The sequence below is a fragment of the Triturus cristatus genome, chromosome 10, assembly GCF_964204655.1.
Source record: "Triturus cristatus chromosome 10, aTriCri1.1, whole genome shotgun sequence".
NCBI classification, from domain to species: domain Eukaryota; kingdom Metazoa; phylum Chordata; class Amphibia; order Caudata; family Salamandridae; genus Triturus; species Triturus cristatus.
The window spans coordinates 98,706,324-98,732,168 of NC_140593.1; positions in this window are offsets into that span (position 1 = coordinate 98,706,324).

Sequence of the window (25,845 nt, forward strand, 5' to 3'; positions counted from 1 at the left end):
TTCTACAGATAAACCGTTAACTGGTTCTTACATTCTGAATATTACTCTGCAGAACTGGCCATGGTTGAGAGACTCAGCACAAGAGGCAGTCAGCATTTGCTTTGTTCATACATACAAGTGCTGAATGTGCAAATCTAGCTAACCTTTTTAAAAAATGCACGAGGCAATTAAAATCATGGTCTACCCCTAGTGCAACTTCATTCGGCTAGTCCGTAGTTGGCCTTTTGACTTCTTAACACAGCTTGTAAGAAGGAGACCATGGTGAAGCAAACAAATTGAGGGGCATATTATCAAGAAACGCGTTAACATTTTTGCCGCTTTAGCGCCAGAAAACTGCCCGTCCACTTATCCGGGCTGCACGCATCGGAATCACGGCGCTATCTTCCCGAAGGGTGGCGCGACCGGCAGAAGCCAGCAGCGGCGCACAGAGAGCGAGGGGAAGATCGGCGGCGACGACTGTCGTTGACGCAGTGGCATCGAAGATCGGCTGGAGCCTGAGGCGCGGGCTAGCCGCCAATTGAGGTCCCGGCGTGCGGCCTATCCCATCTGCGGGGCTGATGAGGGACGGACTACCGTGAGCAGCAGTCGAGCCGCTGCCGGTTGGAGTGGGTCCGGAGCAGAGTACCGCCGTGGGGACCGACGCTGCTGAAGGCCGGTAGGGGCGGATCGCGTCTGAGGCGCTGAGCCCCGGGCATGGATCATAGCGTGTGGCCGAGTCCGGCATGAGAGGAGGGGCCACATATCCGCAGAGACACCACCCCGGGCCGGGAGCGGAGGTGAGATTGCGACGGCCCTAGCAAGCGGGCCCAGTGGATCACCGAGACCCACGGGATCAGGCTGCGGGAGAGGCAGTGATCGGCGGCGGCAAGGCAGTTGAGCGGGTAAGGCCTGCCCTGGGGGTGCGGCGCGGCCGGACCAGCACTCTAGCGCCCAGCATTTGGGGGATCCCGAGTGCGGCTCCCACCCGGTGGATGGTGCTGACGGAGGGTGCGAGCGGTCGACGGCAGGAGCGGTGGTGATACAGCTGCTGATCATACCACGCAGAGGGTGCCGGCTGGAGGGGCGGCGACGGGGTGCTGTCCCGGGCGAAGAGGAGGTGACAACGTGGAGCCGGGGGTCCTTGCCGGCGGCCGGGCTGGGGTACATCCTTAGCGGAGCGGCAGACAACGGTCACCATGCGCCCAAAGGTGGGGAAGCCCACACAAACCAACAAGCTGGATAAATACGCGGTGCCCACCGGCCCAGCGCTGTCTGGGGTAACAATGGACGCTAATATGGAGAAGGCGGAGCCCTCCCTGACCTCTATTATGGCCGCCATTCAGACACTGGGCACTAACCTTGAGACCAAAATGGACAAGATCTCGATCGAGGTCAACCTTTTGCGCACAGACCTCGGCAACACCACGGAGAGGTCAAAAGCCAACGAGACGGACATTAAGGCCCTGCAGGCCTCAGAGAGCCGAATCAACGAGCTTGTCTTCCAACACCGCCAAATGGCCCTGCGGCTCGAGGACCAAGAGGGGAGGGCGCGACGCAGCAACATCCGCGTCGTAGGTGTGCCGGAGGGAATGGAAGGGGGCAGCGTGGAGCTCTTTCTAGAGGACCTCATTCTCCAACACCTGAAGCCCGGGAGGCTTTCAAAGCTTTTCACAGTTGAGCGCGCTCACCGGGCCCCAATCCCCAAACCCAGACCGGAGGCCCCGCCTAGGACTATCATCAGCAAGATCCTGAACTACCGGGACCGGGACGCCATCCTTCAGGAGGCCAGGCGACAGGGGGATCTTCAGCGCGAAGGGGCCACCATCAGATTCTTCCCGGATTTCACGCTCCGGGTCCAGCAGGAGCGCCTCTCGTTCTTGGGCGTCAAGGCGGCGCTCCGGGACCGAGGTATTAAGTACATGATGTTCTTCCCCGCCAAACTGAAAATCATCGCGGAGGGCAGGTCGCACTTCTTTACCTCGCCGGCGGCGGTCCAAGAGTGGCTCGACACGGCGCAGACGGAGGATCGCAGCAGGCGCGAACGTGAACACCTGCCGCGGGGGGTGGCGGAATCCCCCGGCCCGGTGGATGACGGAGGGGGGAGAGCAGAGCGGAGCCAGGGGTCGTGGCGGTCTAGATCGAACAGCCCCCGCTGGGACTCTCCCCCGGACACGGCGAAGCGCTGAACATTCCGCCCACGGCGTCAGGCCGCAACGAACAGTAAAGTATTTGACCTGAACTGGGGTCCCAATGACTGTGGCGGGGCTATGGGGAGGGCGAGGGTGCTTCCCCCCTCCTACCGACATTGAGAGGGCCCCTTGATTGCCTCGCACACTGGATGGTGTAATAGTTTGGGTAGCACAGTGGTGGCGGCGGCTGGAGTTGGGGCCGGCCTCAGTTCTCCCTAACAGAGTTTTTCCGGGGAGGGTGGCTACTCTCTCCGGGTTGGGCTGGGCGACAGGCGCTCTGCTAATTGGGGCAGTGGGTAGTTTAAAACCTGCGGAGCAGGGGGCAGGGTGGGGGGGCTTGTATGGGGAGATGTTACAGCAGATGTAGTCGAGTTGTTGCGAATGTCGGGTGTTGGTCCACTTGAGTTGGCCCTACTTGTGATATGCATAGCTGTGGGTTGTTGGGGGGGTGGGTGGGAGGGGGGGGAAGTTGGATGGTTGTTAAGGTCACACACTGATGGTCGACAAGGGGTGGCGGGCAGCGCTGGTGCTCGGAGACGGACGGGGTTCTATAGTAGGGACTATGGCTAGTTGTGGGGGGGATAGCCTTAAGATCCTCAGTTGGAATGTCAACGGGCTGGGGGATGGGCTTAAACGTACTATTGTCATGCAGTTCATTAAACGCCACCTCCCGGATGTGGTATTCCTGCAGGAAACGCATTTGATGGGGAATACATGCCAGGCCCTCAATAGATGGGGATATACCCTAGCGGTTCACTCCGGCTTCACCTCTGGCTCTAGGGGAGTGGGGATTCTGGTTCGCCGTTCCCTGCCCCTACACATTGACCGCACGGAGTTAGATCCCCTTGGCCGCTTTGCTGGCCTTTCGGGGAGATGGGCGGGTCGCCGGGTTAACTTCATCTCTACATATATCGCCCCCGGCCTGCAGACACAGGCATACGTGGACTTGGGTAAACTCCTACTCTCCCTCCCTGACGGACAGTTGCTCATCGGGGGCGACTTTAATGCTGTGGCCTCCGGCACCGTTGACAGGCATCCGCCCAGGGAAACGCCCTCGGGGCAAAGGTGGTTGGCGGACATCCTTGAAGCCTTCGGGCTCACGGACGCATGGCGGCTGCTGCACCCTGCGAGTAGGCACTTCACCTTCTACTCTGGTCCACATCGCTCTTTCTCCCGTCTGGACTACGTCTTGACTTCCATGCAGCCGGACATGGCCAACCGAGAGGCCTCCCTCCTGGCGCTTGGCATCTCTGACCATTCGCCAGTATACATACAGGTCGTGCAAGGGGGGGGCCGGGAGGGATGCATTTTCCCCATACCCGCTTGGCGTTTCAAGAGTGAGGACATGCGGAAAAAGCTGACTAGCTCCATTGAGCGCTACTTCGAGCTCAACACTGGGTCGACGAGCTCCGCGGTTACCCTGTGGGAGGCTTTCAAGGCGGTGCTGCGGGGGGAGGCCCTTTCAGCCATCGCTGGATGCCGTAAAGAACGAGAGGCACAGGTCGCCTCGGTTGAGGCGGACCTAAGAGCACTTGAAGAGGCCGCCTCTGAGGAGACGGAGCCGGGTGTGCAACATCGGCTGCGACTTAAAACCGCAGAGTATAAAGAGCTGGTCACGCTTGCTGCCCAGACTGCCATTCAGCACAAGGTGGGCAGGATATATGACCAGGGAGACAAGGCAGGCAAACTTATCGCATGGCTGGACAAAAAGCAGCGGGCCACGACGGTGGTGCCGGAGGTCAAGACGTTGTCTGGAAATACGGTGACGGAGCCTACAGAGATTGTCGCGGAATTCGCAAAGCACTTCCGGCGGGTATACAGCAGGGGGTCGGACCATCCGGAGGAGGACTCAGACGACTTGCTGGTGGATATTCGCATGCCCTGTCTGTCGGAGGCCGACCGGGATGTCCTGGAGGCCCCCCTCGACACGACCGAACTGGAGCGTGCGATTGTGGACCTTCGACCGGGGAAAGCGTTAGGCCCCAATGGTCTGCCTATCGAGCTCTACAAATTGAAGCCGGACAGCCTTAGCGTGCATCTCCTCTGAATGTTCGAGGAGAGCGTAGCGGTGGGGATATTGCCGCGTGATCAGCGCCTGGCTACCATAGTGGCCATACCAAAAGAAGGGAAGCCGAGAGATGCCTGCTCCTCGTACAGGCCGATCTCTCTGCTGAACGCAGAGCCGAAAATACTTGCTAAGACTCTCGCAAACAGGCTCCACTCAGTCCTCCCCAAGCTGGTCCACCCGGACCAATCCGGCTTCATGCCCCACCGTAACACGGCGCTAAACCTCCGCCGCCTTCACGGTGTATTGGGAAGGTGCCACACGATTCGGGAAGACGCGGTGGTGGTGTCGCTTGACGCCACCATGGCATTCGACACAATTGAATGGCCATACATGATGGCAGTACTCCGAAAAATGGGCTTCGGTCCGCATTTCATGGCTTGGGTCTGCCTTCTATATTCAGAGCCACTGGCCCAGGTGGTGGTTAACGGCAGGGTGTCTGAGGTGTTTGGTCTGGAAAGGGGCACCAGACAGGGATGCCCGCTCTCCCCTCTCCTATTCGCACTTTCTCTTGAGCCGCTGGCGTCCTGGATCCGGCAGGACAGCTGCCTCACAGGGCTGCGGTGGGCGGACAGCTGGGAAGACAAAATATCGCTATATGCCGACGATATCCTTCTCTATCTCTCCCACCCACGGAGATCTATACTGGCGGCGATGGATATCTTTGTCAGTTTTGGGAAGAACTCCGGGTTCTGCATCAACTGGGCTAAATCTGTCCTCTATGTTCTACATGGTGACCCTCCCAGGCTTCCTGACAGCTGTCCGCTTGCTGTGGCGGAGGAGGGCTTTAAATACCTCGGAGTGTTTGTCACACTGGATAAGACTCTCCGGTTTGAAAATAATCTCCTGCCACCGCTGCAACGGTTCCAGCGTGACTCAGCCTCGTGGCAGCGGCTGCCGTTGTCGCTGCTGGGTCGTGCGGCCCTCTTTAAAATGATGGCACTCCCTAGATTTCTGTATGCTCTCCAAAACCATCCAGATCTGGTGCCTGCCTCATACTTTGCGGCGGTGGAGGCGGCGCAGCGGACCCTCCTGTGGTCGGGCGCACCCAGAATAGCGCTGCGGAAACTCACGCTGGGGTGGTATGACGGGGGGATAGCCCTCCCGGATATCCGTAAGTACTATTGGGCCGCTCACCTCTCGGCGATAAATCAGGGGACGTATTGCGACGGGAATGACCCGGGGTACGGGATGGATAGATGGTTGCTCCCGGGGGGGAACTATGAGGTTGCGCTGTACTCCAGACCGGGCAGACTCCACCTCACGGGGCCGACGAAGCATTCGGTGCAAATATGGCACGCCGCGCACCGGGCGCTGGGCTGGTCTAACACGCTGACCCTGGCCACACCCCTGTGGGCATCGTAGAGATTAGGTAGCCTGCGACACACGAAGGGGTTCCGTAGCTGGGATCTTATCGGGATCTCTCGGGTGGGGGACATTTGGGGGCCAGAGGGGGTCAGACCCTTTGCCTATCTCCAGGGCACTTATGACATGGCACGTACGGAATATTTTAGATACCTACAGGTTCGTCATTCTCTCCAAGCCAATATCCCCCCGGGGACTCGACCCCCGCAGGCCTCCCCGCTTGAGGACAGGTTGCTGGATGGACACATGCCGGAGCATGCCATATCGCTCACATATCAAAAATTGATCAACAACCCCCCTGATCCTCTTGACTCCCTGCAAGAGAAGTGGGTGGCAGATGGACTTGAGATAGACGACGAGGAGTGGATCACCGCTCTGGCGTTGCCTTCCATTACTTGCAGGGGTGCGACATCCACTATTCCCCAAATAGCTACCCAATAACTGGTAATAGACCTCGATTTAGCTAGATAAATGTTAATCATTTCCAGCACGGGCTTACCGCCCAATTTTTAGAAAAGCGGAAAATTACAGCAACGCTTCTGCCCATACGATCTGCCCTATTCTGCACCATCGCCGTCCAAGATTGTTTCCAATCAAAGACCGCTCCTAAATAGTTCAAGCTTGGTACTTGTTCTATTTTTTCCCCATCAAGATAGAAACTTGGGGGTTTCTTGTTGCACCTCCTATAGGTAAAATAAAGGTCTTAGATTTATTTACCTTGAGGTCCAGACCGGACATAAAAGCCATATATTCAGTAATGAGATTTTTAAGTGCTATGGGGGCTCTTGCTAAAAGAACTGCATCGTCCGCGTATAGCAGAATCGGAAGAGGGGTGTTCTAAGCTTGAGGGGTATCTTTTGATGTTTTAACTAGGGCTTCATACAGGTTATTTGTGTAAAGGCCAAATAGAAAGGGGGCCCGAACACAGCCCCGTCAGACCACCCCCTTTCAATTTTAAAAGGTTTGGTGCATTCCCCACGCCGACCAAATCAAACTGAAGCAGAGGGATCTAGATAAGACTAATAAAATTAGTAATTGCGGCTTCTACTCCCATTACCTCCATGATATCCCACAGTTTGCTGTGTACCACAATTGAACGCCTTCGATAGATTCCTGAAGGCCATGTATACCTGTCCTTTCTTTGCCAGGGAGTACTTCGCAGCTAATAACGACAAATTAAGACATTGATCAATGGTGCTCCTACCCTGCCTGAACCCCATACTGCACTTCGGCGAGAATTTTCTTCTCCGCCTCCCAAACTTCCAACTTGTTTAGTAGTAACCTACCCATTATTTTAACGGTGCTATCTAGCAAGGAAATAGGGCGGTAGTTGAGGGGAGTAGAGGCATCGCCTTTTTGATAGATAGGTATAATTGCCCAGATTTTCCAGGAGGGCAGGGGACCAATTGATGCTATTGAGTTAACAAATACAGTCAGTAAAGGTGACCACAGTTGTCTCTTAGTTAAAAAGGATATCGGTTGGAACCCCGTCGGGTCCTACTGCTTTAGGGATGGTGACTGTGACAAAGCGGTCACTACTTCCTCAAAATGAAAGTCAGGTTGATGCCTTGATGGGAAAGTTGTCAGACAAGGGGGTAAAGCCCGTCGGGTAATGGAAAATGTCCTGAAAGTAGCCTATCCATGTCTCCTCCTCTATATGAACGTCCAGAGAGGGACCGCCCTTATCTGGAAGGGAGACTGAATGAACCACATTCCAGAAAGTTTTACTATCTTTCAAGGCAGATGCTTTCTTTAATGTTTCCCAAGATTCACGTGTTGTCTCTTTCTGTCTTTCTGCCCTGGACAACTTATACAAGATCCTTAGGGGCTTATTAACAAGGAACAGGGAAAATTAACGCTAAGGGCGCTTAGCGTTAACTATGTTAACGCCCGCTATCGCTGGATAATATCGCCTGGTTATCACGTTATTAACAACGCTAACCGCCTAGGCGATAAAAAATCCAGCGATAGTGGCATTTTGGGAGGTTATCGCTGGTAATGCAGCGATAAAACTACAAGGATAGGGATATCCTTGTTGATAGCCCATGGTGGACTTAGCCATGTAATCCACCTCCCATTGGATTACATGGCTGTCTGAAAATTAGCAGACATAAAAAAGCAGCGTTAACCGTGGTTAGTGCTGCTTTTTTTGTCTCTAACAGGGTTAGCGTGAAGCTTGATAATAGGAGAAATGTCGCTCAGCGACATTTCTCCTATTATTTTGCTCTGGAACGCCCACTTTGCATCTCATTAGAGATGCAAAGGGAAGCGAAGTGAAAAAGGGTGCTAACATGCGATTTTGCATGTTAGCACCCTGTTGTTGATAGGGAGATATTTTTTATCTCCACTTCTTTGGCTTTTAAAGACAAAAAAGCAGAGATAAAGCCCTTGTTAATATGCCCCTTAGTTTGTGAATGTGTTCCTTATCTCTTGGTGAAGATATTAGGGCTTTTCGAAGGTCATATGAGGCTGCTGAGCAATTCTTATCAAACCATCTGGGCCAGGCTGGGTCAATAGGCTTTTAATGTTTGCTAAAATTTTAGCAAAAGCTTCTATCACCAGATTGCTGCTTGGATGTGGATCGTGGCAGCGATGAAAATCTTCATAGTTGGATGCTAGAAGGTTTGCAAGTAGCTTAGGCCCGTCTACCTTATCCCACTTTAAGGTAAAGACATTTTTGCTCGCTAAAATAGGTTTAGGGACGACTTTACTGAAGCTTTTCTCTTAGCTATGCACCACACAACAGCACATGTAAGCATAGCGTGGTCGCTGAATTCGGTAAAGGAGACTTTTATCTCAGAAATCTTGGGGGCATATTAGCAAGCACGGCGTTAAAATTATCGCCGCTTTAGCGGCAGAAAACTGCCGCTAAAGCGGTGATAATGGGCTTGATAATGTGCCGCAGAGAATTCCAATAGAAGTCCATGTTGACACCGGAACATGGGCTTCCATGGGAATTCTCTGCGGCATATTATCAAGCCCATTATCGCCGCTTTAGCGGCAGTTTTCTGCCGCTAAAGCGGCGATAATTTTAACGCCTGTTTCTTGATAATATGCCCCCCGGTGTTTAAAGAATCGCACGTAATTATGTAATCGATCGCAGAACAATGTTCTGCGCCCTGAAAAGTGGGAGATATTTGGCCAGTTACTGAATCTATTTCATTTCGGGGCTCCAACTGGCAAATCATCACTGCATTATTCAGGGCAGTGCCATGTTTATAATGAGTGAAATGAATAATGCACTCACCCCTATCGTCTTCTTTTCCGCACAGCTTTGTCTCCACCTATGGACAGTTCCTGATGTTAAAATCTCCCACCGGCAGAATTTGTAAAGGGTTTGGATGTAGTCCATTGAGATCATCGATGGCCATCCGTAAAATTCTCTGCTACAGATTCAGGGTTGGAAAAATTATTATTCTAATAGTTTATTAACAAGAGGTCCCAAGTGTCAAAACCTTTAATTACTGGCATATGAGGAGAGGATGTAGCCTTACGGCTAGAGCAGTCGACCTCGAAGCTGGGGAACCGGGTTCGAGTCTCGGCAGGGACGCTCAGCATTCTGTGATTCTGGGCAAATCACTTAATCTCCCCGTGCCTAACAAAAATGAATTTGTCCATCTGTAACGAAACTGGTGCTCATGTAAAGCGCTCTGATACCTGATATATTCGGGTCAAGTTCGCACTCTATAAAATAAAAAGATAAAATAGAAATAGCATATGCAAGTAGGGAGCTGTTTTTATGAATTTTAGTACTTCCATTACAAGAGTGCTAGCTAGCAGTGTCAGAAGGCCCCCTTTGCTCTCCCCCCCAGCTGAAGGTACTGCTGGGGTACTAAATGAGTAGTAACCGTTAATAAAGATAGAGTGTGTCTCACAGGTTTCTTGGAAGCAAATAATCTGATAATCCGAGAATGCTTTAAACCACTCTTCATTACATCGTTTGTTATTAAGGCCTGCTATGTTCCATGGTAGGCGGCTATAAATCACGCAAGTGGTGGGGGGGCTCTATCATATTGTGATGTTGACTGTGCGAACTGGGATCATACGTTGAGCCCATCCCTTCCTCCCCATTTATCCCACTGAGTTCCCTACGCCTTAGGCTCGCCATAAGAGCCGGGAGATCGATCTGGCAGGGCCTCTCGGTGTTTTTCTCCAGTCAATCGCAGGAGTCGAGATTTGATAAGGGAGCAAGGGCCAGATGCATCAAGGGGTTTTGCCCATTCTATGTCTATGGAAAAATGTGTTCATGCAGATGGCCCCAAATCTGTTAAAAGTCATGGGACCATTGCTGGCATTGAGCCCAGACCTACTTCCTGTGGTTTTTACCAGATCTGTCTTTGCTGCGATATGGTGTATGCGGCTTGGAGGTTTATTTAAAAAAAACAAGTGGTACAGGGAAAATCTGGGTCTGGACACTGGGTGCCATGTGGAAATGAGATAATAGATCAGCTACAAACTGCGAATGGTCAAAGTTTAAAACAACGCAATCGCCATCGTATGATTTTGGAGATGGGCCAACCCAGGATATTCTTCTTGCCATAATAAGATGGTTCCGGGCTAAGTGTCCCAAACTATTATAAATTGATACCCAGTGGGATGATTTGTCCATACGTTGTGTGGTAGTTTCTTGCAGTGTGGGGACATATGCCAAGATTAAAACAAAAGGACAAGCGGCTGGGGGGAGTTTTTGAATGGGTATCACACATGTGTTCTGGGGAAATTCCCCACAGCCGGCCCCACCACCCCATCGCTCTTACCTGCAGTGGCCGCGGCTGGATATGGACTTTCTAGGTTTCTCTGATTTGGTGGATACTGCATCTTTTGTAGTTCCTCTTTTCCTTTTGGCAGTGGTGGATTATGGCGTGACAGGAGCATTGTTAATAGGTTGTTGAGCATTTGCTTGCTTCTCCCCTGAGGCGGAAGCCGGGGGTTCTCTGCTCTTTCCTGAAATCATTTAAAAAAATTGCTGCTTGCGTGTCATTCATTTTAATAAAATCGTTATTAGATCGTGTAATTATTTTAGCTTGCCTTTTTATCCTACCTTCTACCTTGCTGCGAGATTGGCATTCGCTTTGAGGCTGTTCATTGACCTGCCCTGACTCCACGCTGCTGTTGCTGGGCGCTGGCTCATTCGATTTTCCTCAGCCGCCATCTTGAGTAGGGTAAGGCTGCCGGGCTAGTTGTTCCTCCCTCCCGCCCTCCCAGGATATTTTAGGACGTGATTTCTGCCTCGCGCTGCATTTGCTTGCTTCACCCCTGAGGCGGAACCCGGGGGTTCTCTGCTCTTTCCTGAAATCATTTAAAAAAAATTGCTGCTTGCGTGTCATTCATTTTAATAAAATCGTTATTAGATCGTGTGATTATTTTAGCTTGCCTTTTTATCCTACCTTCTACCTTGCTGCGAGATTGGCATTCGCTTTGAGGCTGTTCATTGACCTGCCCTGACTCCACGCTGCTGTTGCTGGGCGCTGGCTCATTCGATTTTCCTCAGCCGCCATCTTGAGTAGGGTAAGGCTGCCGGGCTAGTTGTTCCTCCCTCCCACCCTCCTCCTATATGTATAAAAGCAAGGAATCACCACGTCCGCGCAGCGGGTGGGTGGAGCGGGCGCGCCAAAGGCAAGCCCGTCTGCGCCCGTCCGCGGCCGACCGGGGCTTGGGGCCAGGACCCCTGCCCCTGCTACCTTCACTACCAGGAACGAATGCAGACTTATTCATTATACCATCTATGATCTGCTGGCCCTCCGCCCCAAAGTTGCAGATAGCTGTCGCCATACTGTGTCTGTAGACTCAAACTCTTTCTCTCCTCACTGCGCTACCTGTCATTTTTCCACTAATGGCTGGAGTAATGACGAGTTGATGCTGATTAATGTGAAACTTACACTATTAAACTGCAGATCAATGAAAAAGCACAAAACAGGAGATACATGATCTGGTCTTAGATAGAGATCTCAATGTGCTCTTTCTAACAGAAACTTGGTTAGATGATGCCTCTACCCCCGAGACTTTAGAGGCTGTTCCTGTAAACTACTGCCTACTCAGACTTGATAGAGAAAAACAAAAAGGGGGGGGGATTGGCTGTAATTTATAAAAACAATCTTAACTGCAGCTTGGAGAAGGCCTCATTATCCAACTGTGAAGGTGGTTTCTTTACTATTAAAGTCAATCCTCAAACTATTATTAATGGCTTTCTCATGTACCGGCCTCCAGGCAAATCTTCTCAATTTAGCAATCAACTTGCAGAGCTAATAACTCAGCATGCGTTGCGGTACAAGAAATTTCTTGTTTTGGGTGATCTTAACTTTCACTTCGAGGACCCTAATTGTAAGGAGGCACAGGGAGTAGTAGATATACTTGAATCCCTAGCACTTAAACTCCAATCTACATCTCCGTCACATCAATTAGGTCATCTTTTAGACCCTGTTTTTGCTAACTGGGAGGGGGTCACAGTTGCAAAACCGATTCAAATACCATGGTCAGACCATTTCGTCATTCCTATTGAGGTAGCAATTGCCCAACAGAAAGACAGACTTACCAAGCCCAAGCCCCTTAAACGCAGAGACTGGAGAAAGTTTACGCCTGATGACTTTAAATCTGCCCTATTAAAAGATCCTCCTCCGTCTAGTAATACTCTGCTTAAGGCATGGAATGACTATGAGACATGGATGTCTAGGGCTCTAGACTCTGTAGCACCATGGACATCCAAGCCTCCTGCTAGAAAAATTAAAACTGCCCCCTGGTTTTCCAAAGATCTTATAGCAGCAAAGGCGAAATGTAAAAACTTAGAACGTGGCTGGAGGAAAAACTATTCTCCTGAAGACATGCTGAACTATAAAAGTGAATTAAAAACATAACACAAACTCATAAGAGCAGCTAAAGGCGCCTATTTTAAGGAACGTATTGAACTTGCAAAGAATCCTACTAAAGAACTTTTTTCTATTTACAAAGAACTCACTGTTCCTGTTAGATTGGTGGCCCAAGACACCTACTCCAATGAGTTATGTGACGACATTGCGGACTTTTTTGTGAAGAAGGTAGACGCAATCCATGCCACATTTGCTGATAATTTGCCAACTAAACATATTACTGTGAAAAACGACCTCGCCTCTAAACCCCTCCTGACATGTTTTAAAGTCCCTGATAGGCAGGATCTGCTCACTATTATAAACAGCATCCGGTCTGGCTCTCCACTTGATGTGATCTCTCCTAAGCATTGTAAGGGTGTCCTAGAAGGCATGATTGATCAGATCGAACACCTTATCACCCTATCTTTTCAGGAGGGCTATGTGCCAGATGTATGGAAAATGGCTCAAGTAATTCCCTTGAAGAAAAAAGCTTCAATGCATATTTCCCAGCTACAAAATCTTCGCCCTATTTCCCTTCTCCCTTTTTTTGCGAAAGTGGTAGAGAAGGTAGTAAACAAACAAATTATGAAATTTGTTGAGGAGAATTATCTTCTCCATTCAACACAGTCAGGATTCAGAGCGGGCCACTCCACGGAATCAGCGGTTCTCTTCTCTACTGAGTGTTTGAGACAACTAGTTGATGAGGGGCAGACGGCAGCGCTGGTTCTTTTAGATCTAAGTGCAGCCTTTGATACTGTGCTGCACTCAACGCTGCTGTCCCGCCTCTCAGACATGGGAGTGACGGGATCCGCACTGGAATGGATTAATTCCTTTTTAGTAAACTGGAGTTTCCAGGTGCATTGTCCCCCTTACAAATCCTCCCTCAGAAAGCTCGGACATGGAGTTCCTCAGGGCTCCAGTCTGAGCCCTACGTTGTTCAATCTTTACATGGAGCCTCTGGCTCATATTGTGGAAGCCTTTGGAGTGGATATCGTCACATATGCTGACGATACCCAATTAATAATCAAACTCACTCACAACCAGTCTGACGCGGCCACCAATTTTTCTAACTGCATGCTCTCCGTGGCAGGGTGGATGAACAACAACTGTTTGTGCCTAAAAGGCGACAAAACAGAACTTCTAGTGGTTGGAAACCTGGGGATCATGCTGGATACGGAGTTTTCCTTTAAGCATCAGATTAGCAAAATCACGGGCAAATGCTTTGGAATACTTAAAACACTCCGTAAAATTCTCGAATTACTCCCCATCAGTGCTAGAAAAACACTCATTCATGCCTTAGTCACGCCTCATTTGGACTATGGCAATGCTCTCCTTCTGGGCCTTAGCAAAAAAGGTATTCATCAACTTCAGTGCGTACAAAATGCTGCCGCACGTATGGTGTTAAACCTCCCACGTAGAGCATCAGGCAATAAGGCACTTTATGAACTCCATTGGCTCCCTATCGAGGAGCGAATCAGGTTCAAGGCTCTCTGTTTTGCTCATCGCATTGCCCACGGTAAAGGCCCTGGCTACTTGCGTAACCTTCTCACTCCCCATCGTACCATCCGCAACCTCAGATCTGCTGGAGCTATGTTGTTCCAACTTCCCCGTGTTCGCAAGACCAAGATTGGAGGTGCTTCCTTTAGGTTCCTAGCTAGCAAACACTGGAACAGGCTTCCTCTTGATCTTCGCATGGAGCCCTCTGAAGCAAGATTCCAATTAAAATTGAAAACGCATCTATTTCCGCGTAAATACTAACTTTTTTGTTTTGGGATCCTGGCGTGCCCCGGACTTTGGTCTTTTAGGGGAGCAGCGGCACTTGTCTGCGCGGGGACACACTATGCTAGTGTAACCAGGCGCTCTAGAAATGGTTTTATTATTATTATTTATTATTATTGACTAAATGATCGATAGAATGTACCTGGGTGATTACTTGGGGGATAATTTGCTCTTGATGGCCTTGGGTATCACAGTCTACTATGTCATTGGTAGGAATCGGAAGAAAGCCGTTAGAAACAGGACCCCCCTCTCCGGAAGACAATCTTTTTTCTACCATTGCGATCTCCTGTCTTATTGCGTTCATTGCTTTAAGCAAGAAAGTATCCATGGTAATCCCCGCAGAGGATGTTAAAGTTGCCCTTTTCTTCCCCATGACTAACCTAAAACGCCAACAATGTGCTCAGAAGCTGGAGCTGATGAGTAGAGGTAAAAGGGGGGGCCCAGCCCAGCCTCCTCCAGGCTTTGACGGGCATGGACAGGCCCACCCTTGGCCCGGGCTTTGCCCGGGCGCGCCCGCGCACGTACCGCACTGCGGGAGGGAGAGGCCAGTCTTGTGGCGTTGGAAGGGTGACGTCACCTCCAGCGCTGCATGCAGAGCCTGCTGGGGGACCAAGTCCCACCCCAGCAGGAATGGAGCCACTGAGGGTTGGTGCTGTCTGGAGCCTCGGACGGCCCGTAAGGAAGTTCACACTGCAGGAGAGAAGGTCTTGTGCTGCGTTGGGGCTTGAGCGGCCCGTAAAGAGATCCCATGCTCCGGGAGAGAGGGACCAGTCTTGTGGCGTCGGGAGGGTGATGTTGCCTCCCGTGCAGCATGCATAGCCTGCTGGGGGACCGAGTTCCACCCCAGCAGGAATGGAGGCACTGAGGGTTGGTGCTGCCTGGGGCCTCAGACGGCCCATAAGGAAGTCCCACACTGCAGGAGAGAAAGTCTTGTGCTGCTGCTGGAGCAGAGTTTTCTGTTAGAAAATTCTGGGGCTTTTGAAGCTCTGGCATGTCTATGCGTTTATTAATTAATTAATAATTAACAACTAATTATTTGTCTTGTGCAAGTGAGTCTTATTAACCAACCTGTTTGTCTTAACATAAGAGAAGGTTACACAAGGGTTAGCTTATTTGTGCTGTTTTTCGTATTTACAATAACGTGCAAGTTTTTCATGTTTAAACGTTGCTGTGTGCTATTTATTTTGAGCACAAAATGCTGTCTGAATTAATGCTTTATATGTTGCAAAGCTAGATAAATGCATACACATAAGGGTGTTAGTGGGGTTAACACTGTTTAATCATTATGATGTAGTAATCTTTATTTTGTCTCTTTAATTAAAGATGGTTTATTGTGGCCTATGGAGGCCTTCATGAAATAACTGAGAATAATTTGAAGCTTGGCTGAGCTGTGGTGCCGGCAAAATCTGTGATGTGACAAGGGAGACCCCTGCTGGAGTTCAGTTAACAGAAAAACTGACGGTAGTCCTTATATGGAAATTTCCGGGAGGACATCAGCAAGCTTGGAGGATCTCCAAAAGAAATGATGTGTCCTTGGTGAACAATGAACCTCAGAAAGAACATTGTGCTAAAGCCGGTTTGCCGAGGGAAATGAGCGAGATGGATACTTTAATAGTTTCTAGTTCTTGGTTCCTGTTCCGTGATTTGTGTATTATGACTTTTCCTGAGCGGAGATTTTAAGATGTTGCAAAGTTACATCCCTTCCTTTTCGTTCTGCTCAGTGATACAGTTTTACTTGTCAAATTCATGTGGGTTTTCATTGTATTTTGCATTATAAAATGTTAGCTTAGGGAGGGCTCTCCCCGCACTTTCTTTCGTCGCCTTGCTGCATGAACTTGCGTTGCTGAGGACTGATGCTAAGGACCTTATCCTGAAAAGACTTTTCTGAGAGACTGGTCCTGACCCGTTCTGACACTAGTTAGAATAGGTAACTATGAGAAATGATTTATTCTGATTTTATTCTGACTAATTTTAGATAAAGCAATATAACTTTTAAACATGGTATTGGTTGTTTCTTTCCTTGTTATTTATTGAATACTTTTTGATTATTGTTTATAGATTGTTTATATTATGTTAGGCAACCACTAAACTGGTCCTATCGCCTAGATATAGATGCAGGGTGCTTTAGGAGTTTTCTTCCCACAGGTTTGCTGCTGGTAGAGTATTGGAGCGTATGTTAGTGAAATGGGCCCTAGTGTATGATGAATGCATGTGCGTGCAACTGCGAAATTACTCTATCTATGGTAGTGGGCATATTTTAGGTACCCTGATCTGTATCAATTTCTCTGGTAGCAGAGGTGTGATGGTTTAGATGGTTGTCTTGATCTGATAAGATAAGATTGCTTGTAAATTAGCTTATTGATTATTGATTTATTTTGATGTTTTTGGTATATGTACTAATACTAAATGTTGGAGTCGTTATGTTGAGTTAAATGTAGTGCTTCTGGAACTTGGAAGCTGTGGAAGCAATTCCGTAGTAGGGCAGAGGAAGGTGTATATGCTGCTCTCGGGAAAGGCGGGATTGTAAGGAATTACGTGTGACAATTGAAGTTGCGCGTTCACATTGTCTGGGTTCGGAATCAGTGACATTGTATGTTACTATTAGACATTTCTAGTATATAAGGAGTGTGAATCGTAGTGAAGGTTATCTGTGAAACTCTGGTCTTAAGTCCCAGGGATCCGTAAGGATTGCCGTTAAAGCTTATTGCGGGAGGAGTAATAGGTATTCTCTGAGCTTGTTTGCAGAACTGGGCGGAGGTAAGCTGTTTAGTTGTTGTGAGTTATAATTCTGTATAGAGACAGGTTGTGCTGTTCTCGGGAAGCAGGATTCTGTGTGCATGTACTATATTTTTTTCGTATGAATGTGCGTGGATGCATATACATTTATTGATTGTAAGACTCTTTTGGATACGTCCTAGAGGAAACAGTTATGAGATGTATGTAAAGTTGTTGACTCTTGAGAAATAGACTCTCTTTTTTACTATTCTGTGGTTAGCGAAGCAGACAATGGAGATGTTTCCATGTTGTAACTAATAGATTTTGTAGAAATTGTGACACACGAAGTCTACTGAGAGTTTTTGTAAAGGAGGGGTAGACGAGTGACAGAGACAGGAGACAGAGACTGCAGCGGTTACTGACGTCAGAAGGTTCGCGTACTGATTGGATAGTGACTCAGAATAGGGTTCGCGCTAGGATTGGTGCGTTAGTGTGAGTCGCGCAGGGATTGGAAGAGCTGCTTAGTGACGTAGACGCTCCAGGACTGGTGCGTTAGCGAGAATTGAGTCTTCAACCTAGAAAAGTAGAGAGTTAATAAGTGCTTGTTAAGATGTATTATCAAGAAGAGAAAAAGAAAAAGACGTTCTTTGGAAAGGTTAAGAAATGGTTTAGCAAGGATAAAGAGGTTAAGACAAGAGAGGGTGAGTTGCTACCTCCAGCGAAAACACCTGCATCCTTCATGGTTGCAAAATATGGATTACATACCTGTATATGGTTGCAGAATTGGGTTGGCTATACTAAAGAAGATGGTGTTTTAGCATTCCCAGAACATGGTTCATTTAATCTGGCCGTGTTAAGAAATTTACGGGAAAAGATGGCACATCTAGACCCGAAGCCGAGACCTACACAGTTCGAGGCTTTAGTGGAATGGGAAGAAGAAGTATTAAATCGAGAAAGACAGAGAACTGGAGGTCAGTACAGGTATATGTTTGGGAGGAGACATGATCGTGAGACACATCAGGATCGAATGAAAAGATGGCGAGATGCTACCATGTCAGATGGATTATATCCTATGAGAACAGTTGAAGCTTCGGCTCCTTCAGAAGAAGGGGTTTCTGAGACAGATAGGAGAAGATATGGAGAGTTTGAAGATGAGGTCTTGAATGATATGATGTACAAGAGACCACCTCCATATAGATCAGAATCGGAAGAGAGTACACCAGTTGTTTCTCCGATAAGAGATACAGTTGAGAAAGAAAAAATGACATCTGAATCAAGAAATAATAGTTCTTTCAGAGAGGAAAATGCCAGGAATGCCAGACAATTAGCGAAGACGACAACAGAACTGACTGAGAAAATTAGAGAGTTAACGATGAATATGGAAGCTGTTACAGTGCCTGTTACTATAGGTCCGGTAATTCCTATGTTTGATGGACAGAGAGTAAGTGAAAATGGGCTGGTAGTTCCATATATTGCAAATAATTCAGCTGGTCCTTCAGGAGATTCAGGTAAAGGAACAGGGAGAAATGACCTGAGACAAACAAGACATGAGACAGGTAATGAATTCATGAATGTTAGTGATTCTAGTAGTTTAGGGATGCCAATTTTAGAACCGCAGAGAAAAATAGTTTCAGCGAGAAAAACTGCGGAAATAACAGTTGATGACCTAAATGACTGGATGAAGGTTCTTCAGAAAAAGGATAAAGATTCACAAGTTGTTGATGTGGTTAAATTACGTATAGAATTAGAGGAGCTTGTGACAGGAACGGTTCCGACAGAAATCCTGAAAAGTCATCATGATGGTGAATTATTGTTCATGTGTAAGAGCATAACATGGAGGGCAAGAAGTACACATGATAGACTGAGAGCGATAGCAAATGAGCAAGGAGTTGACATTGATAAAATAAAGGCTTTACAGAAAACGTACAGGATGGATTTCACAGAGAAGGACATAGAGAATTTGAATAATTCTGGTAGAACAGGACAAATTAAAGAAATGGTGGCATTATTGCGTAGATGGGGTGATGTGGAAAAGTGGAAGGATAGGTGGTATAAGAAAAGGGATGAATGTGAAGATAGAACAACTTACTCAGCATTTCCAGTGAGAGAAAAAGAGAAACCAGTGGAGCAGTTTCCTATGAGAGAAATACCTGGAGGAGGATATGTACATGTTCCATGGACCAGACAGGATATTTTATCATTTACGAATGATTTCCCTCGATTGAGAGAAAAGCCCGTCGAGTGGTATAGGCAGGTAGACAGGTTTGTGAAATTGTCAAAAGTGCTGTGGGTTGACCTGAATAGTCTGTTTGATATAATTGTTCCAGCAGACTTGTGGACTGAGTGTAAAATAGTTGTGAGTTGGCCTAGTGAGGAATATCAAAGAGATCCGAGAACAGGGGCACCAGATCCAGAAGTGATGAGGAAGTACGATCAGGTGATGGTATACCTGAAGAGTAAAGTTCCTCCAAAAGAGACAGACTGGGTTAAGATAGATCGGACACAACAGGAAGCAAAAGAATCAGTTCATGCTTTTTACGAAAGGCTGATACTGGCTTTTAAACAATTCAGTGGAGATGAACACCTGGGTGACAAAGATTTGAGTCATTTTGTATACAGATTTGTATATGGTCTGAGACCTGAGATTAGTGAGAGAATTCGTGAACACACAGTGGATTGGCAGAGTAAAAAAGTAGATGAGATTCTGAGACATGCAAAATATTTCAGTGATGAAATTGAAGCAAAACAAAGAAAGCTAAAAGAAAAAGCAATGTGGGCACAGGTGAAAGTTGCAGAAAGACAAGAAGCACAGTTAGTGGAACAGGCAAATAATCCAGGAAATAATACAGGGAATAGATCAAGGTTTGCAGGAAAAGGAAGAGGAAGTCTTGAGGAAGCAAAGAAAAAGTTCCCGTGTCACAACTGTGGCCAACTGGGACATTGGAGGTCGGAATGTCCTAATCCACCATTAAATGAGGGTAAATCCTTAAATCAACAGGTGCAGAATGAAGGGAATAACCAGCAGCAACAGCAACAACAGCAGAAAGTTGTGAGACAGCAGCAGAGTCAAGAGCCAAAACCACCTTTACCGCAGAATAGAGGGGTACAAAAGTACAGTCAGGATTCGGGATTCTTCAATGATGAGCAGGTAAACAAACCAAGACGTACTAACAAGGTACAACAGTACTTGTTAAAGAGTGAAGGGAGTGAGTCTGAAGGTGATTATTGACGGTGCCGAGGAGAGGAAGAAGAGTGCATACTTGGTGCAACTCTAGAAATAGACCAGGCAGGACCATTTGTGGATGGGAAAATAAATGAAGAGAGTGTTACTTTTTTAGTAGACACAGGTGCGACAAGATCAACTGTCAGGTCAACAGATGTTAGAAATCTTCCTCTCTCGGATGAAGCAATCCAAGTAGTTGGTGTAGCCAATACACAAATCAGAACACGTCTTACTGAACCAGTGAAAGTACAGATAGGGAAATTTTCAGACATGCACAGATTTATTGTCTGTGACACGAGTCCAGTGAACCTGTTAGGTAGGGACTTATTATGCAAGATGAACTGCACAATTTTCTGTACACCAGATGGAATAGCTTTTGAGACACCAGATGATGATGTTTTCTACCGGATGACTTTAGAAAATAGAGAAAATGAATTAATTGGTGCATTTCCAGTGTTCAATCCGGAGGATCTGCCTCAAGTACTGAGAGACACAGTGAAAAAAGCAGTTTGGGATTTTACAGGAGAGGATGTGGGATTGATGAATAATGTAGATCCAGTGAAAATTGCAGTGAAAGAGGGAATTGCATATCCTAACATTCCTCAGTACAAAATGACACCAGAGATAATTGAAGGGATAACTCCTATAATTGAGAAAATGATTCAGCAAGGAGTCCTGAGAGAACTATTGAGTAGTCCGTGTAATTCACCGATAATGGGACTGAAAAAGCCTAATGGCAAGTTCAGGATTGTACAGGATCTGAGAAAAGTTAATCAGATTGTGGTGGCATGTTGTCCCATCGTGCCAAATCCATCGGTGATTCTGTATCAAATTCCACATGATGCTGAGTGGTATACAGTGATTGATTTGTGTCATGCATTCTTTTCAATTCCATTACATCATGACAGCCAGCCAATTTTTGCATTTAGGTTTGGCCAGCGTATTTTAGCATGGTGTCGTATCCCACAGGGGTATACGGAGAGTCCTTCGATATTCAATCAATTATTGAAAAGATCGTTGGAAAATCTGATCATGCCTGAAAGCTCAGTGCTAGTGCAATACATTGATGATCTGCTTGTGGCATCAAAGACACGTGAAGCTTGTGAAGTGGATACCATAGCTTTACTGAATCATCTGGCAGATGGAGGGTTAAAGGTATCCCCAGCCAAATTACAGTTTTGTAAGAAAGAGGTGCATTATCTTGGACACAATATTGAAAAAGGTCTGAGGAAAGTGACTACTGATAGGATCAGAATAATCAGAGAAATGAAAGCTCCAAAAACTCAGAGAGAAGTGAGAATGTTCCTGGGTATGGTGGGATATTGTCGTCAGTGGATAATTAATTTTTCCCTGATAGCAAAGCCATTGATTAAATTGACAAAAAGTGACATGACAGATCCATTGGATCTAGATGCCGAACAATTGGCAGCATTTGAAGAGCTCAAAACAAAAATGTGTGAAGCTCCAGCTCTGGGTATGCCAGACTATGAAAAAGAATTTGAACTATACTGCAGTGAGAGAAATGGATGTGCACTTTCAGTGTTAATCCAGAAACATGGACAATTGAGAAGGCCTATTGCGTACTTCTCATCGACACTTGACCCTGTAGCTGTGGGTTTACCAGGTTGTCTAAAATCTGTGGCTGCAACATGCAGAAGCCTGGAACAGAGTGAGGGAATCATAATGGGGTATCCTGTAAGGGTATTCGTACCTCACAATGTGGCAATTCTTTTGACGAGAAGCAGAACTCAGCATATGTCAAATAGTCGGTTGACTAAGTATGAGAAAGTGATTTTGGGAGCATCAAATGTGACTCTTGAAAGATGTATGAATGTGAATCCAGCGACACTTTTGCCGGATATTGGGAATGTGGGTATAAAGATGGAAGATGATCATGATTGTTTGGATGTGCTTGAGTACTGTACGAAACCAAGACCAGATATCAAGGATGTTCCCTTGCCTGAGAATGATCATGTGTTGTTTGTGGATGGATCATGCCTGAGAAATGATAATGGTGTGCTATGTGCAGCATATGCAGTGTGCAAAGTTTCAGAGGTTATGGAAGCATCACCATTGAAAGGAGTAAAATCTGCGCAAGTTGCTGAATTAGTGGCATTGACGAGAGCTTGTGAGATTGGGAAAGATTTGAGAACAACTGTATTGACTGATAGTCAGTATGGGTTTGGAGTGGTGCATGATTTTGGCCAACTGTGGCTACAAAGAGGTTTCTTGACATCGGGTGGAACTCCGATAAAGAATGCTGAGCTGATTGGAAAATTGCTTGAGGCGATACAGCTGCCTAAGGAGTTAGCAGTTGTGAAATGTGCAGCACATGTTTCAGGAGAGGATTTTATCACTGTTGGCAACAGGTATGCTAACGATGTGGCACAGTATTGTGCAAAACTGAATCAATCAATTAACAGGGAGAGAGAAAAGAAAGAAATGTCTTTCCCTTCTGTGATGTTTACTAATGTCCTAGAAACGTGGGATGAAGTAAAACAGTTACAAGATGAGGCAGGAGAAGAAGAGAAACGAGATTGGGTTAAGGCAGGATGTGCGCCAAGAGAAACAGACCATGTTTGGGTCTACAGAGATGGCAGACCAGTGATGCCAAACTCAATTTTGTCGTCAATGGCAAGGATGTATCATGGCGAGGGACATCTGGGGAGGGACGCGATGATTAGGTCCTTTAAACAGACCTGGTATAATGCAAAGTTTAGGACAATTGCGGAAAGCATCTGTCAAAGATGTTTGATTTGTCAGCAATTTAACGCTGGGAAAAAGACAGTGGTGAGTTTAGGGACAATTGGCAGAGAAGGAGGTCCTTTCACAAGGATGCAAATTGATTTCATTGAAATGCCCCAAGTGAACAGACTGAGGTATGTCCTAGTGGTAGTCTGTTTGTTTTCAAGGTGGGTGGAAGCTTACCCGACAAGGAGGAATGATGGATTAACAGTGGCAAAATTACTGTTGAGGGAGTTGATTCATAGGTTTGGGTTTCCAGTTACAGTTGAATCTGACAGAGGTAGACACTTTCAAAATGAACTCATTAGTTTGATTTGTGAAGCATTAAAAATACAGCAGAAGCTACATTGTGCATACCGACCAGAGGCTTCTGGTGTGGTTGAGCAGATTAATGGCACAATCAAAAACAGAATTGGAAAGATGTGCTTAGCCACTGGCATGAAATGGCCAGATGTTCTGCCTCTAGTCTTGATGACTATGAGATCTACTCCAGACAGAACTACAGGATTGAGTCCGCATGAAATCATTATGGGACGTGCAATGCGCCATGCATTCGTGCCTGTGAATAAGTTGATGACAATAACTGATGACATGATTTTGGATTACTGTAAAGGCCTGGCTGACGCAGTTCATTCTGTGTTTCACCAGGTTGGAGAAGAAGCTACCACACTTGAGAAGAAGCAAGCCCATGATCTGAGTCCAGGTGACTGGGTAAGGATTAAGGTGCACAGAAGAAGAAATTGCTTGATTCCAAGGTGGGGAAGGCCAAGACAAGTTATTCTGACTACAACGACTGCAGTAAAGTGTGCTGGAGTGAGACACTGGGTACATGCAAGTCATACTCTGAGAATTCCAAGCCCGAGAGAGGGAACTGGTGAAGAGTATTATGAAGAGTCAGATTCCAGTGATGGTGAAAATCCTGAAGATACAGAATCAGTGAGAAAAGAAGCAGAGAAAGCTTCAAGAGATTCACTGCGAGTATCAGAAGGGAGATCAGATTCTGATTCTGTGAAAGAGCCTGAAGTTTCAAGTAGCAGTGGAGGAAAAAGAAAAGAAAAAAGGAAACACATTGAGACTACTCCTGAATCAGAAGAGGAGGAGATTGAAGAGCCACTTGAGATTATTCTTGAAGAAACAGGGTCAGAAGAAGATAGAGAGGGACAGATTGCGGAAGACCCCCGAGGAGGTGTAGGGAACATTGATGAGGAGCTAGGTAAAGGGACAAATAGACAGCAAGAAGATTGCGTGTCGGAGACCCGAGGAGGGACAGAAGTAGGGAAGTCTCAAATAGTGGTGAAAGAATCTGTGAAAGAAAAGAAAACTGCTAAGAAACGAAAGCAAAAGGCAATTGAAACAGAATCGGATGATGAGAATGAACAAACAGAAGGTCGAGTTCTGAGAAAGAGAACTTCGATTGGAGAAAGGAGTGTTAAGGAAAAGCTGAAAAAGGTTGTGAAAGGAGATCGTTGGCCTAACAACAGAGTGAAAAGACTGAGATACAGGATAATAAGAGCAAATACATCAGGAGCTGAACAAGTGAATGAGGTATCCAGTCAAACTTCAAAGGCTGAAGAAGAAGAATCAAGAAGAACAAAAGAACCAGTAGAAATAAAAAGAGTTAAAAGACCCAACCAAAAGTACAGATCACCGGAATGGTCTTATGTGACACTGTCTGAAGAAGGAAAAGAAGAAACAGTGACTCAAGATAATCCGGAAGTGGTCTTGAGAGAAGTGGTTGAGGAAAATACTGGTGAAATTCTGAAAGTACTCTTGACTGACATCAGAGAAAAGTCAGATACTGAGGATTCTGACGTTGGAGATTTGATACAATTTGATGTTGAAGAAATTGGAGTGAAAAATGATGAGTATCCAAACTGAGTAAAAAGGATTCATTTGGACTAAGTGAACGGAAGGATCTTTGAAGAAGCTGAAGAGTTTGGAACAAACGTTGAAGATTTGAAGTTCTAATTACTGTAGTGGAGTAGAAGTTAAAGCAGAATGGCTAACATAGAGAATAACCCAAATAGATGTGCCTTCTTTAGAAGGTGGTGCAGGATGTGCTGCTGTTGTATTGGAATATTAATGCTTCTATGGGGTGTTTTAGTTTTATTGGTTACATTTAAGGTTGAATTTGGAATGGATACAGAAAACATGGCTAATATAGAGAAGAATTCACAAAAAGTAGTTCCAATTAGAAATAGTTACATACACAAGGATAGGTCGATTAATAATTTTTCTAGTAATGTTTTTTCTAAACTGTTATATGAATATGTGAAGACGATGGAAGTGAGGGATTGCTATGTCTGCATGCAATTACCTGCATCCGTTTCAGAGGGTGTTACTTATCACCATTTACCAGCTACATATGGTATTTCTTGTAGTATTTTAAGTAGTGTTTTTTATTTGTTAGGGAAAATAGATTATAACATGTCTAACAGAGATAGTATTTTTGGGCATTTGCCAATGAACAAAGAGCTGAATCCAGCTAAAGAAGCTAACACTTTTGGTGAGATTTTTATTGAAGAAAAAGGACTAACATTAGATTACATTTTTAAGAATAATTTAACTTGCAGTTTGAAAGAAGAGGAGAAAGCTTTCCTGGATATGGTAGAGGAAAGAAGAGTGAACATGCATGAGAAAGGGGGAAAATATGAAGTGAGTGAAACTATTTGGGACATTGAGATGGGAAAAGAGTTGAGAAATGGGGCTAGTCCAACTTTGGCTCTAGATGCACCGCAGAAGGGTAAACTATGCATTACCAGAAGGAGATCCCAATATGATACATATTTTGTAGGGACTAGTGAGTGCCATGATACATACTTCGTTGCGACTGGTTGGGGTTTCAGAGGTGGAGAAGATACTATTTTTCCAGGGGTGTACTATGTGTGTGGGAACAAGGCTTATTACAAGTTGCCTGACCATTGGTATGGCACATGTTATGTG